General features: G+C 40.7%; 1 long non-coding RNA gene across 1 annotated transcript; it reads left to right on the top strand.

Annotated features, from left to right (window-relative positions):
- The first annotated feature begins 493 nt into the window (after window positions 1-493).
- LOC125931492 (uncharacterized) lies at window positions 494-11,787 on the top strand. Its single transcript, XR_007460451.1, has 3 exons — window positions 494-580; window positions 9,887-9,989; window positions 11,659-11,787. It is a non-coding gene; the product is annotated as an uncharacterized LOC125931492 (long non-coding RNA).
- Window positions 11,788-13,264: the final 1,477 nt, after the last annotated feature.

Below are 13,264 nucleotides of genomic sequence, written 5' to 3'. Positions count from 1 at the left end.
TTGATTTCCTCTCAGTGATACTGAGTTCAGACTTCTGGCCACCAGAACTTTGAGAAAATGAATTTCTGTTGTTTTAAGATCCTGAGTTTGTGGTACTGTGTTGCAGTAGCCGTAAGAAAGTAGTTCAGAAACTAACAAAAGTAATTACTTCTTTGGAGAATTAGGTGATTGAAACACAGTGGTGGTAGCCAGATTTTTCATCAGTGATCTTTTTATAGTGTTTTGTTTTTTACAAGATGAATGCATTTATGTTTTCAAAATGTAAACTGTTAAAACATTAATCTCTCATTCAATTCAAAACTTTCCCCCTCTTCCCAGCTCTGGCCTGGCCCCCAGTTCTGCAGAGCAGCAGTAAGGAAGAGGAATAGGCTGCATTCTGGACCTTCCCGTGCTCTGCTGTCCTGGCCGGCGCCTGACACGGAGACTAGCGGGATAGAGCAGTCCCTCTGCATTGGTAGCTGTTGGTACCTCTGTCACAGAAGCACATCCTAAATGGAGGTTCGCTATTTCACAGCTTGTGTGTATGAGCTTTTTGGAGATCTTTCTGGAGGCCCCAGCAGTGCCACATTTCACGATCAAGGTGAGAAATGACTTCTTCTGACTTCTTTAACTCCTGGCTTTTGAATCTTGGGAAGCAGTATCTAGTATCTTTTCCCATACTGAACAGTGGATGCCTTCTCCTCTTAATATTTACACAAACAAAGGAATTCAGTAGATTTTGCAGAACAATGAAGATCAGTTGCAAGGTCACCACCCACCACAGGCACTCCATTCAATGTCTGCCTTAACAGGCAATCTGTTACACAAGCAGTCACAAAGTTCTGCCATTTTGATTTCAAAGTATTTCTCAATTCCATTAATTTTCTTGGCCACTACCTTGTTCAGGCCACATCTTTCACTTGGATTATTCTGGCAGCTTCCTAACGCCACCCGCCTTTGTTACTGCACTCCAATCCACTCTCCAGATGGTAGCCAGAGTACTCTTTCCAAACACAAATCAGATCACGTCACCTCTTTGTTTAAAACAAGTCCAGTGCTTCTCATTGCCCTCCTAGTGAACCCTTGACGTAATTTTACAAGACCTTCATCATCTGGCCTCTACTTACTTCTCCAGCCTTATGTGATCTTCCCTTGCCTTCCCTGCCACCTACCTGTCCCTTTCCTTCACTCCTAGTCCTGTCCTCGTGTCTTCCCAAAACAGTTTCTTGCTACCCCCTTGACGTAGTTTGAAGGAGGAGAGAATGTCCCCATGACAAAGAAAAGAAAAATGCCAGGATGCCCTCATTTCTTCTCACTTTGAAAAATTGCATCTCTTCTTATTTTTCTAGTATTCTCCTAAATAAGCTGGAGGTAGCTGGTGGTCACTGAACCAGTCACTTAGATGACTAAGTCATCACCTGTCTTTATGATGACGAGGCACTAGACACCCGTGGACCTCAGCTTTTGGAGTTTCATGGGCCCCGAGCTGATTAAGAAAAGCCCCATTTAATATCACTTTACATTAGTTTAACGTGGCCTGGTTATGTGACTATATAAATTTGTAGCAGACTAAAAGAGAACTGGAATAAACACCTTTTAAAATAACTAGGCTAAATAGATAATAAATTATATTAAATATTCTTATTCCCTGTTATGTTCATGTCATAGGTTATAACTATATGTCAGCTGTATAAGAGAGGGTTAATTTGTTAGCAGCATTTTCTGAACAAGTGTTTTAAAACATAATGAAAACAAGAAATTAGACACTTTTATTCCTGCTTTACTGGCCTTTATCAAGCTAATACCCTCACCATGGAACTTCACTTTCCATAAGATTTTTTTTTCTCTCTCTTTTAAGGATTTTCTGTAATTGAGACACATAACTTATTACTGAACTGTGGTGTGATTGTAGTGTATTTCAACTACATTTATGTAGTAGTTTCTTACCTAAAAATAATATTTCAGTCATTGTAGACATGATGAAGTTTTGAGAATCAAAGCTGCTTATGGTAAAATATCCTAATTTTCTATATCTTCTTTATTCTTTGTAGTAAGAAGAGAAAGTTATAGTAGACCAAACTTACTATGACACCTTTAGTAATGCAATGAATAGAATATTTTAGACACTCTGAATATATATCTAAAATCCATGATTGGGACGCCTGGGTGGCTCAGTCGGGTAGGCATCCAACTTCGGCTCAGGTCACGATCTCACAGCTCTTGAGTTTGAGCCCCGCGTCGGGCTCTGTGCTGACAGCTCAGTGCCTGGAGCCTGCTTCGGATTCTGTGTCTCCCTCTCTCTCTGCCCCTTCCCTGCTCATACTCTGACTCTCTCTGTCTCTCAAAAATGAATAAACACTAAAAAAAATTTAAATCCATAATCAACATTAATTTCAGAAAATATTAAGATTCTCATCACTTGGCTTGACATACTTGTGGAATTCTTTTGAAGAGGATTATATAGCTAAGAAGGGAAGAATGCATACAGTATAAAATCATATTTAAAAACTTTTTACATCATTTTAGACTTCTTAAGGGTTGCAAAAATAGGACGGAGTTCCAGTGTACTATTCCCCCAACGTCTCCTTATTTTAACATCTCTTATAATCATAATAAAATTCATTCTAACAATAAAAACACTATTTTCATATAAAGATCTGTATGCTGGGATTATTGCCATCTGTCTTTCTAGTTATCATTTTTTAAGTTTATTTATTTATTTTGGGAGAGAGAGCGCGTGTGCACATGCACGAGTAGGGGAAGGGCAGAGAGAGAGGGAGAGAGAGAGAGAGAGAGAGAGAGAGAGAGAGAGAGAGAATCCCAAGCAGGGTCTGCACTGTCAGCACGGAGCCCGACTTGGGTCTCAAACTCACAAACCACGAGATCATGACCTGAGCTGAAACCAAGAGTTGGATGTGTAACCAACTGAGCCACCTAGGTGCCCCTCTAGTTATCTTTTTAAATTTTTTTTCTAGTTATCTTTTTTAGATTTAAAGTTCAAGAAGGTAAAATATAGGTCGAATTGTATTTGTGCCCTAGCAAAGGTTATTTATTACCACCACTCTACTTAATAGTTCAGTTATTTCTGATACTATATTTTATTAGGTTTCATTCATTTATGTGATGTTTTTATTCTGTACCTCCTATGGATTAAACTCTTACAAAGCCCCTGCTCTCAATGAACTTCCCTTCTAGGTGGGAAACACAAAATGATAGAACAAATGAGATGGACGATTACAATACCAACATGATGGATGTGATAATGCAATACAGTTAGTTCAATAGTTAAGGGAGCATGAAAGACATGACTCTAGTCTAGTCTTGGAGAATCCACAAAGAGTTTCAATGAAGTGGCTTTAATTTGTGACATGAAGGAGAAGTAGGAAGTATACCAGTAAAGAATGGAAGGAAGATTACTTCAAGCTGGGGAACAAGAATGGGAAAGGCTGGGAAGTGAGAGATGGGGGAGGGAAGGTGAGAGGGGGAGAGAGAGAGAGAGGGAGGGAGGGAGGGAGGGAAAGGGAGAAAAGTCTTTGCCAAAAAGGGCAAGTAAATTAGGAGGATAGGACTAGGAGAGAAGGAAAGGGACAGGTGGGTGGTAGGGAAGGCAGGGGAAAATCACATAGAAAGCTTGAGAAGTAAGTAGAGACCAGATGACGAAGGTCTTGTAAAATTACACCAAGCGTTCACTAGGAGGGCAATGAGAAGCACTGGACTTGTTTTAAACAAAGAGGTGACGTGATCTGATTTGTGTTTGGAAAGAGTACTCTGGCTACCATCTGGAGAGTGGATTGGAGTGCAGTAACAAAGGCGGGTGGCGTTAGGAAGCTGCCAGAATAATCCAAGTGAAAGATGTGGCCTGAACAAGGTAGTGGCCAAGAAAATTAATGGAATTGAGAAATACTTTGAAATCAAAATGGCAGAACTTTGTGACTGCTTGTGTAACAGATTGCCTGTTAAGGCAGACATTGAATGGAGTGCCTGTGGTGGGTGGTGACCTTGCAACTGATCTTCATTGTTCTGTAAAATCTACTGAATTCTTTTGTTTGTGTAAATATTAAGAGGAGAAGGCATTCACTGTTCAGTATGGGAAAAGATACTAGAACACCATACTGCTTCCCAAGATTCAACGTTAAGGAGACCTGTAAACATAGGCCAAAAAGACCTCTTTGAGAACTAGGCGTAAGGTGGGCAGTGACATCTTGTGAATATAATGACTGAAGAAAGGGGGCTGCTGAGTAGCCCCCGAGACGACGGTTTTGGAGTTTATGGAGAAGGGCTGGTTTGGGCACAGTCTGCAATAGTGCTGGAGGCTCCTTCAGGCCTAACTTCCTGGTCTGTTGTGGTACAGGATGTGGCACTCCTCAGAACCTGAGATGGGTGCTTGACCAGTCTTTCCAGCAGCAGTCAACTGTACAGGACCTGTTCACAACAGCAAAATTGTATGAGAACTCTGTCAGATACCAATTCTCTAGTTGGTCCTCCACTTACATGAAGAAGCAAAGCCATCCTTCCCACCCCGATCCTACTCCTTGGATTGGGTAATCCCTGGAGGTCATGGTCAATTATGGGAAGATGTGATGTAGAGGGAGGAAGTAGACTTGCTGCTACCAGGAGGAGTGGAGTCTTGAATTTATAGTGGTTCTTATCTGTATTGTGCCCAGTGATGGTGAAAGAGGTGATACTGGTTCTATTTGGGTGTTCGGAGTGAAGGAGAAGGAGGAGTCGAGGATGTTTCTTAGGATTTTGTTTTGGGATCTGGGTCAACAATGACACCAGTCCCAGATGTATGGAATTCGTTCCCCCTCCCTATTCTACACTTGGCTGGGCTTGTATGTCTTTATGCAGGCACTAGACAATAACTAACATTTGCGTAGCAGTTTCCCATTTATCAGGAGCTTTCCCACACATTATTATATGTGATGATACCCAGCTCCCTGAGAAGTCCACCAGGAAATCCACTATTTCTCTTTCTCATGATAAGGAAATGAAAGCTCAGAGAGGTGGAATGACTTGCTCAAGGTAATAGAGCTAAGAATTCCAGCTCTGAACCCATTTCTTGTAATTCATTCATTCTCTTGCTCATTTGTATATTCATTCTTTATTTCTTTTTTTATTTTTTTTTAACTTTTTTTTAAATTTATTTTTGAGACAGGGAGAGACAGAGCATGAGCAGGGGAGGGTCAGAGAGAGGGAGACACAGAATCTGAAACAGGCTCCAGGCTCTGAGCTGTCAGCACAGAGCCCAACGTGGGGCTCGAACTCACCGACCGCGAGATCATGACTTGAGCCGAAGTCGGCCGCTCAACCGACTGAGCCACCCAGGCGCCCCTCATTCTTTATTTCTTACACAAGTGTTTTTTGTGTGCTTCCTACACCAGTTGGTGGGCTAATCTCCGGATATATAAAGATATGCGTGATATCCACCCTGCCCTGAAGGACTTGCACAGGCAGATGTGTTCATGCGTAAGAAAAATGCAAGCAGATTTCTCTAAGAGAGGAGGGGTGTTGTAAGGGCACAGAGAAATTCATGTGAGGCAACTCTATTTTCCCAGAGTTGGTGTTTCAACTGGCACATGGATGACGTATAGGAGATGTCAGATGGAGGAGAAAGAAAGACACTCCAGGCGACTGCTTTTCCTTATTGTGCATTCCATGGTTCTCAGATTTCAGAATCTTGAATGTCATTGAGAGAAGTGTGAAGTTAATGAGACCAAGTTCTATCTTTTATGAAAAATTTAGGAGGAGAGAGCTAAGGATTGAATTGAGGGAGAGCATTGTTTTGTGCAAATGATTAGATTTAATGAGTAAATTCTTCCTTAAAGGTCTTTTTTTTTTTTAAGTGAATTATGCAATAGAAAGAATTATGTTTCTAAAATGGGTAATTTTCTCTATTATATTTCATGGTTTGAACTCAGAATACTGCGTTGTCCTTCAAATTACAAGGGCAGGGAAATAGAAGTGTCATAACTAACAAATATAAAATTGCAGTTGTTTGCCAGAGTAGCGTTAAAAATGTGTTGTTCGAGCAGGTAAAAATATGGTGGTCCTTTTGATCCTTCATGGAAAATACTGTGACATTTCTATGGAAAGAGAAGTTACAAAGTTAGACCTTTCTATCCTAATTCAATTTGAGCACTACTCCTTTCAAAAGTTAAATGGTATACTGTATCATCAGTTCATATCGAACTAAATGTCTTCTGAACTTTCTTGCATCGTAATTTATGTTTTTTCTCTGCCTCTACCCCCATCTCATGGCAACAGCGTATGGGTGAGAGATCAACCCCAACTCCCTCCCTGAACTCCTACACTGCCTCCGGCACCGTCACTAGTATGTACAGGAAGATATCTCCATTACCCCATCTCCACCCAGCCCCAACTTGTCTTTTCCAAGATAGGAATCTATTTACTTTGTTATTGTTAGGAAAAGTAAGATCTTCCTTGAAGAACATTTTTATAAATGGCGAATGAAACTTCAAGGAAACAGGATAGAATTTAGACTGATCTATTGCCAAGGCCAGAACACTGTCGGTGACACTGTACAGGACTCCTATTGTGGTGTAGGACAGAGGCGCTGCTGCAGGCAGGCCATCTGGGGTTCAGTCCTGGCTGCGAGCCTAGCAGTGCACCCTTCCAGGGCATCCCACCTGGCTTGTATCTAGCATGTGAACACCTAGGCCTTTGTCTGAATAAATGTTGGCTGAGTGAATAAGGCCATGGAACAGAGCTCACCTGTCTGGTTCAGTCTCTGCCCATTGGAAGCATTCCTTTGAAGACTTCTCTGTCCCTAGAAATGTATTGTTCCTGGGTGGCCCCTTTTCTTTTCACCCTACAGACCTCCCTGGGTGATCTCGCTCAAATGGTTTGACCTATCATCTATTTATTGGTAAATAATAAATTAAAAATTTATAGCCTCTTTTTCTGTCTCCTTTCCCCTTCCCTCCCTTTCTCTCCTGTCTGCTCCCCTTCTTCCCCCGCCACCCACCCTCCTCAACTCTTGTTCTCCATAATAATTGACCCATTACATTCCCAAGAGTTCAACTGTTATCTCAAGAATCTGTGAAGTCCAGGGGCACCTGGCTGACTCAGTCAGTAGAGTATGTTGTAGAGATTACTTCAAAACAGATAGATGATAGATAGATAGATAGATAGATAGATAGATAGATAGAAGCAAAGTCACAGAAATGTTCTTTTAAAAAAAGTCTATGAGGGGCGCCTGGGTGGCTCAGTCAGTTGGGCGTCCGATTTCGGCTCAGGTCATGATCTCGCGGTCCATGAGTTCGAGCCCCGCGTCGGGCTCTGTGCTGACGGCTCAGAGCCTGGAGCCTGTTTCAGATTCTGTGTCTCCCTCTCTCTGACCCTCCCCCGTCATGCTCTGTCTCTCTCTGTCTCAAAAATAAATGTTAAAAAAATAATGATAACAAAAAAATAAAAAAGATAAAAAAAAAAGAAAAAAGTCTATGAAAACCTCCTGAAAACCACTCTGGACTTGAGCCAGGGTTCTTCTTTGTCCCACCTATTCCTCAGTCTTGTCAGTTCTAGCCAGCAAACAGCTTCTCACATCATTGCTTCTGCCTCATTCTTTCGTCCTGCCTCCACCTCCAGACCTCCTTATTTCAGAGCTTATTCACTGTGATAAACTGTCCATTTGTCTCCCCGACTTTGTTGTATTTTTTTTCCTGTTTTGATTTCACTATTCTGTTATAAATTAGTCTCCCTAGAACTCTGTTTTCATCATGGTATCTTCTTCTTTCTTGGCAGCTAGTATAGAGTGGCTCTGTGCTCTGTACTAGTGCATACACATTTTCCCTCCGAGTACTCACAGTCTGCCATCCGTGGGCCTCCTGTCACCTGGCAACCCTGCCTCCCATCCCTGAAACTCACCTCTAGACCTGCACAGCCTCACACGTAGCCAGTAATCGCATGTATGATTGAACCCTTGGAATTTGTCCTGTAGGCCTGAGGAATTGAGCCTTTAATTTATTTCATTTTAATTGCTTGACATTTAGATTTAAAGCTGAAGCAGTTTGTTACTATGGATGTGAACATTAGCATAATGATTTTTGGTATTTGATTCATTTACTGGAAAACTTTTAAGTATGTTTGGAACAACTTGGGTATATGAATTCATCTTTTCAATTAAAAATTATATAATATCTAAGTGTAGATCAGATGTTTCTGATGAATTTAGCATCCAAATTGAGATATGCTCTAAGTGTGAAATACACCTTATGGGGTGCCCCGGTGGCTCATTCCTTAAGTGTCTGGCTCTTCATCTTGGCTCAGGTCACGATCTCACAGTTTGTGGGATCAAGCCCCACGTCAGGCTCTGCACTGACAGCATGGAGCCCGCTTGGGATTCTGTCTCTCCCTCTCTCTCTGCCCCTCCCCAGCTCGTGCACACACCTGTGTGTGCACACGCCTGTGTTCACTCTCTCTCAAAACAAATAAACTTAAAAAAAAAGAAATACACATTGAATGTCAGAGACTTAGTATGAGTAAAAGAATGTCAAGTATCTCAATAGTTTTTGTATGTTGAGTATTGTATATTGAAATAACATTTTGAATATATCAAATTTGAGAAGGTATATTTTTATTTTTATTTTCTTAATGTTTACTCATTTTTGAGAGAGAGAGAGCAGGGACCCAGGTGTCCCGAGAAAATACATTTTTAAAATCAATTTACAGGCATACTTCGTCTTACTGTGCTTCACAGATATTGTATGTTTCACAAAGTGAAGTTTTATGGCAACTCTGCACTGAGAAGTCTTTTGATGCCATTTTTCCAACAGAATTTGCTTGGCTTGTGTCTCTGTGGCACAGTTTGGTAATTCTCACAATATTTCAAACTTTTTCATTATTATTCTATTTGTTATGGTGATCTGTGATCAGTGATTATGACTCACCAAAAGCTCATAGGATGGCTAGCAATTTTTAACAATAAAGTATGTTTCCATTAAGCTTTGTACTTTCTTAGACATAATGCTGTTGCATACTTAATAGACTACAGTATAGTGTAGACATAACTTTAATACGTACTGGGAAACCGAAACATGTATTTGACTCACTGTATTGTGATCTTTGCTTTATCGTGGTAATCTGGAACTGAACCTGTAGTGTCTCTGAGGTATGCCTATAATCTGCTGCATTTTGCTTTTCTTAATGGGGCTACTAGAGAATTTTAAACTACATGTGTGGTATGCATTATATTTTTATCAGACAGTGCTACTCTAGAATAATTGGGCCATTTTCTGTATTCTCCCCTCCCTTCAACTTAGATTTTTCAGGGCAGGCTAAATTTTTAATATTTCCTGTAACCACCATCTCCTACTTCTTCATAAATAACTCGTACTTGTGAGATAACCCGTACAAATGAATGCTTTAGAAAACGTGCTTGAGGCTTCCATCCCTTTCAAGTGTTTTCTCATCTTGTTCTTTGCATCTGAGGCATCTTTGTTTTCTTTTCCAAAGTCTGTATATTCTCTGGGTCCAACATGGGTGACCTGTGCCACCTTACCTCTGTGCATCCTTGACCATTTGCCATGGGTTGATGTTTCTTATATCTCAATTTCCAGAGCACCTAGAGTTAGTTTCCACATCCTAAGACTCGTTGCCACACCCCACACTGCTTTGCATTGCTCTGATTTCTTACATGTAAATTGTTCCTTCCCTTCCAGACGGCTTAGTCACTTGAGTCAGGCATCATGCTTTCTCTCTTCTTTGACACACCTACCAGATGTAAACTATTTTTTTTTTTTTTTTTTTTAGAAACACAGAAGCTCAGTAAGGATCAGTTGATTAGTAACTCAGTGCAGGAAAATTCGGTATAGTCGAAGTACATCCTTATTGAGTTTCCAAATATTAAATTTGGCAATTTTAATTAAGAAATATGTTTATATTTTTTAAGATGTGCCATTGTGGAAGAAGAGCTTGCCATCAAGTCAGCCAACTAAGGCTTTAGTTCCACTTCTTCTCTGGGCGCCTAGAAACCAGATTGGCTAATCTCTAAGGTATATTGCAAATTACATATTTTATAAGTCTATGATGGAAATCTTTCTCAACTGCTTTACACAGTACTCTGAATTTTTTAAAATAGAACATGCTGAACAGAAATTAGCATTTTTTAAAATGTCAGAGTCATTATTAGGAATGTCAATTATTATGCACTGACAGTGTGATGCAGCCAAGGGGTTATTGTGATATGTGGGGCTGCTTACTCTCCAGAGCATGTGGTTTTTATTTTTTAATTAATGTTTGCCATTTAATTTCCTCTTTTAATGTCAGACTGTCACCCGTCACTTATTGCTGGTGCCAGTTCTGCCTGTATTAATACCTTTCCTGTCCTCATTACACCTAATTTGGGACTTCTAACCTAAGGTTGTTTGGGGGAACCCAGTAATGATAAGCTTGTTTGACTTATGTCTGAAATTGGTCATTTAGTCCCTCAGCAACCATTTACTGGGTGCCTGTACCTGCGTGTGAGGCTCCAGATGGTGCAGGGGCTAAAGAATTAATAGTTTATGAACTCTCTTGATAACCTTGGGGGATTTCCCAGTGAGAAAAGTATCTGAACTTTAGTGCAGAGCTTCTGAAGGATTTTTTCTTCACTTCTCAGTTTCCAGTCCCTTTCCTGATGGCCAAGTTTCCCAGACAAGACACCTATAGGTAATACGGGACTTAATAATAACAGTGCTTAATCAACAAGGGAAGGAACTCTCCCAAGAATAAGCAAAGAGACACATGAGAAAGGGCAGAAAGTCCAGAAATAGATTCCATGTATATACGGGAACGGGGTTTATACAGAAGTAGTTTTCCAAAACAGAGAGAAAAGGATGAGTTATTTATTGTCTCATTTAATTCTTACAATAAGCTTGTGACCCAGGTAGCATTCTTCTCCCCATTTTATAGATACAGTAAAGGAGGGGTTCGGAGCCTTGCCCAAAGTCTCAGTGATAGATCTGGGATCTGGGAGAAAAAGTATTATTTTTGGTCTGTTACTACCCATGCTCATACTGGGCTATTTCATGTGTCAGAGGATCTGAACCCTTCATAGTGCTCAAGGAATGCAAATAGAAAAGCACTTCTCAACCAGTTTTCAATTTCACCTCCCCGGGATATTTAACAACATCTGGAGACATTTTTGGTTTGACAACTGTAGTGGGAGGGATGCTCTTGGCATCTAGGAAGTGGAGACCAGGGAGGCTGCTAAATGTCCTGCAACAGAGGACAGCCCCCAAGAATGATCTGGCCCAAAATGTTGATAACGCCGAAGTTGAGAAACCCGACAGTAGAGAGAAGAAAACTCAGAGCCCTTCACTGGTAATGTGGGTTGGATTAAAATAAATAGTTCATTTGACATCTGTTTTTTATTCCTTTTTTTTTTTTTTTGGTCATACCATGCTGAAGCAGGAAACAAGTGGGAAGAGGATGGGAAAAAGCTTCTTATGCTTAGAAATACCTGGAGACATTGTCATTGTATCCTTCCTATAGGAATACAAGTAAAATCTAAAGATCTGCTATGTATGTGTGGTAGACATTACTAATATTTGCCACCAGGATTTCCGATCTTTTTTCTTGTGGTTGGGGGCACATGCCCTCTTGAAGTTACATGTAGTCATGTGACTGAAATGTGAGTTATGGATGGAAGCCAGTCTACGATGTTCCATATTCTCTTCCTAGACCACAGTAATCGTGGGAGTGTATGTTGGGATGGAGAAACCAAAAAATCTAAGCAGTGTGGAAAACTGTGCCAACACGTGGAGAACAGCAACCCTGCCCAGCCTTCGAGATCTGCTAAAGACTTTGAGTAAGAGAATCTTTTGTTGTTACACCACTGTGAATTTTGGAATTATCACTGTAGCATATCCTAACTTATCCTAATATATCCAAGTTAATTAGCAAGTAGTTTGCAATTCTCGAACCCAGAAATTTCTGGGATGTTACTTCTGCCTTTGGAATCAGGATATATTAATATTTCATATACGTATTTATTCACACTGCTTTCGCAAATTCTGATTAGCACTGAGGTCCTAGCAAGATGTTAGTCTTTATAAAACTCCAGTGACTGTGCAGTAAGCACCAAATGTTCTCACATATCGTTGTTGGGTCTGTATGTGAAAGCATATTTTTTTAGGCTTTGGAAATACATTTTATGTCTGAAATGATTTCTTTCGGCATTAGAATACGTTCTGAATTGTGACATCCCCAGCTTGATGACTTTTACCTGTTTATTCTATAAATTCTATTATGTAAGATATAAGGTAGATTTTACTTAGTTTCCTGAATTTCTTGATTAGAAATTGTGAAGATTCTAGGACAGTGGTAATCAGCCTCTCCCTCTTCTCTTCCAATCACTTTACTCTTTGTTTCACCGTAATTTGAATCAAAACTATATCATTATTTCTCTGACCTTTTGGAGACAATACACCTTAGTCTCAGAATCCAGAGGCTAGAGACCAATCTTTTCTTTTCAAGTTATCACCAGTACTTTGGTAACATTACATTATCTCTACAATCCAATGTGAGTTTTACCACCCCCCTTCCAAAAGTGTAATCATTTTAACTTACATCTAACATGGTCCTTACTGAATTTATTTACCTACTCAAGAGCATTTATGTACTTCACTGCAATCTTATAACTTTATTGAATGAGCGATAACCTTAATCTCAGGGTCAGCTGCCTGGAAATCCCCCAACTTTCTGCCTTCTAGGTGCTGTGTCTCTTTTCCCTTTGATGTCAGGTGAACTTCCCTGGGACACAGTCTCTCAGGCAGTAGAAAATTTAACATGCTTACCAAGATGCCTGGGCAGTTCTCTGCATCTCACTTTCTTGTGGTCAGTCCACACTGTGGCCTGTTGCCCTGTTACCCCCTGGACCCTGTTGGCTGCTGTCTTCTCTCCATACCACCTGTGATTTCTTCCTTCCTGTATCACCTCTAGCTTGGAGTACTCTTTTACACTACCCCAGAGTGCTCCTGTGACAGATTTCCATGGGGGGTTCAGGGGGAACACAGGGGTATCACAGCTCAGAATAGTCAAGACAAGTCATATAAAATGGAATCTTGGGTACTCCAGTTCTCAAGAATCCCTTGGCCAACCTCATCACTGGGAATCACTCAGTGGATGTGTTTCTTCTCTAGCCACAGCATGTCACCTGATACCGGGCCTTCTTTCACTATTGTACTCTCCTCACATATCCCCTCCTCTCCTTTCTCAGAGCCCTCACTCGCTCTCCATCAAACTCTCCTTTGAAACCCATAATTGCCCTTACTCTAGTATGTCCAAC

This window comes from Panthera uncia, chromosome X, assembly GCF_023721935.1.
Source record: "Panthera uncia isolate 11264 chromosome X, Puncia_PCG_1.0, whole genome shotgun sequence".
Lineage (NCBI taxonomy): Eukaryota > Metazoa > Chordata > Mammalia > Carnivora > Felidae > Panthera > Panthera uncia.
Note: the sequence above shows the minus strand (reverse complement) of the source record. Positions and strands in the feature narration are given on the sequence as shown.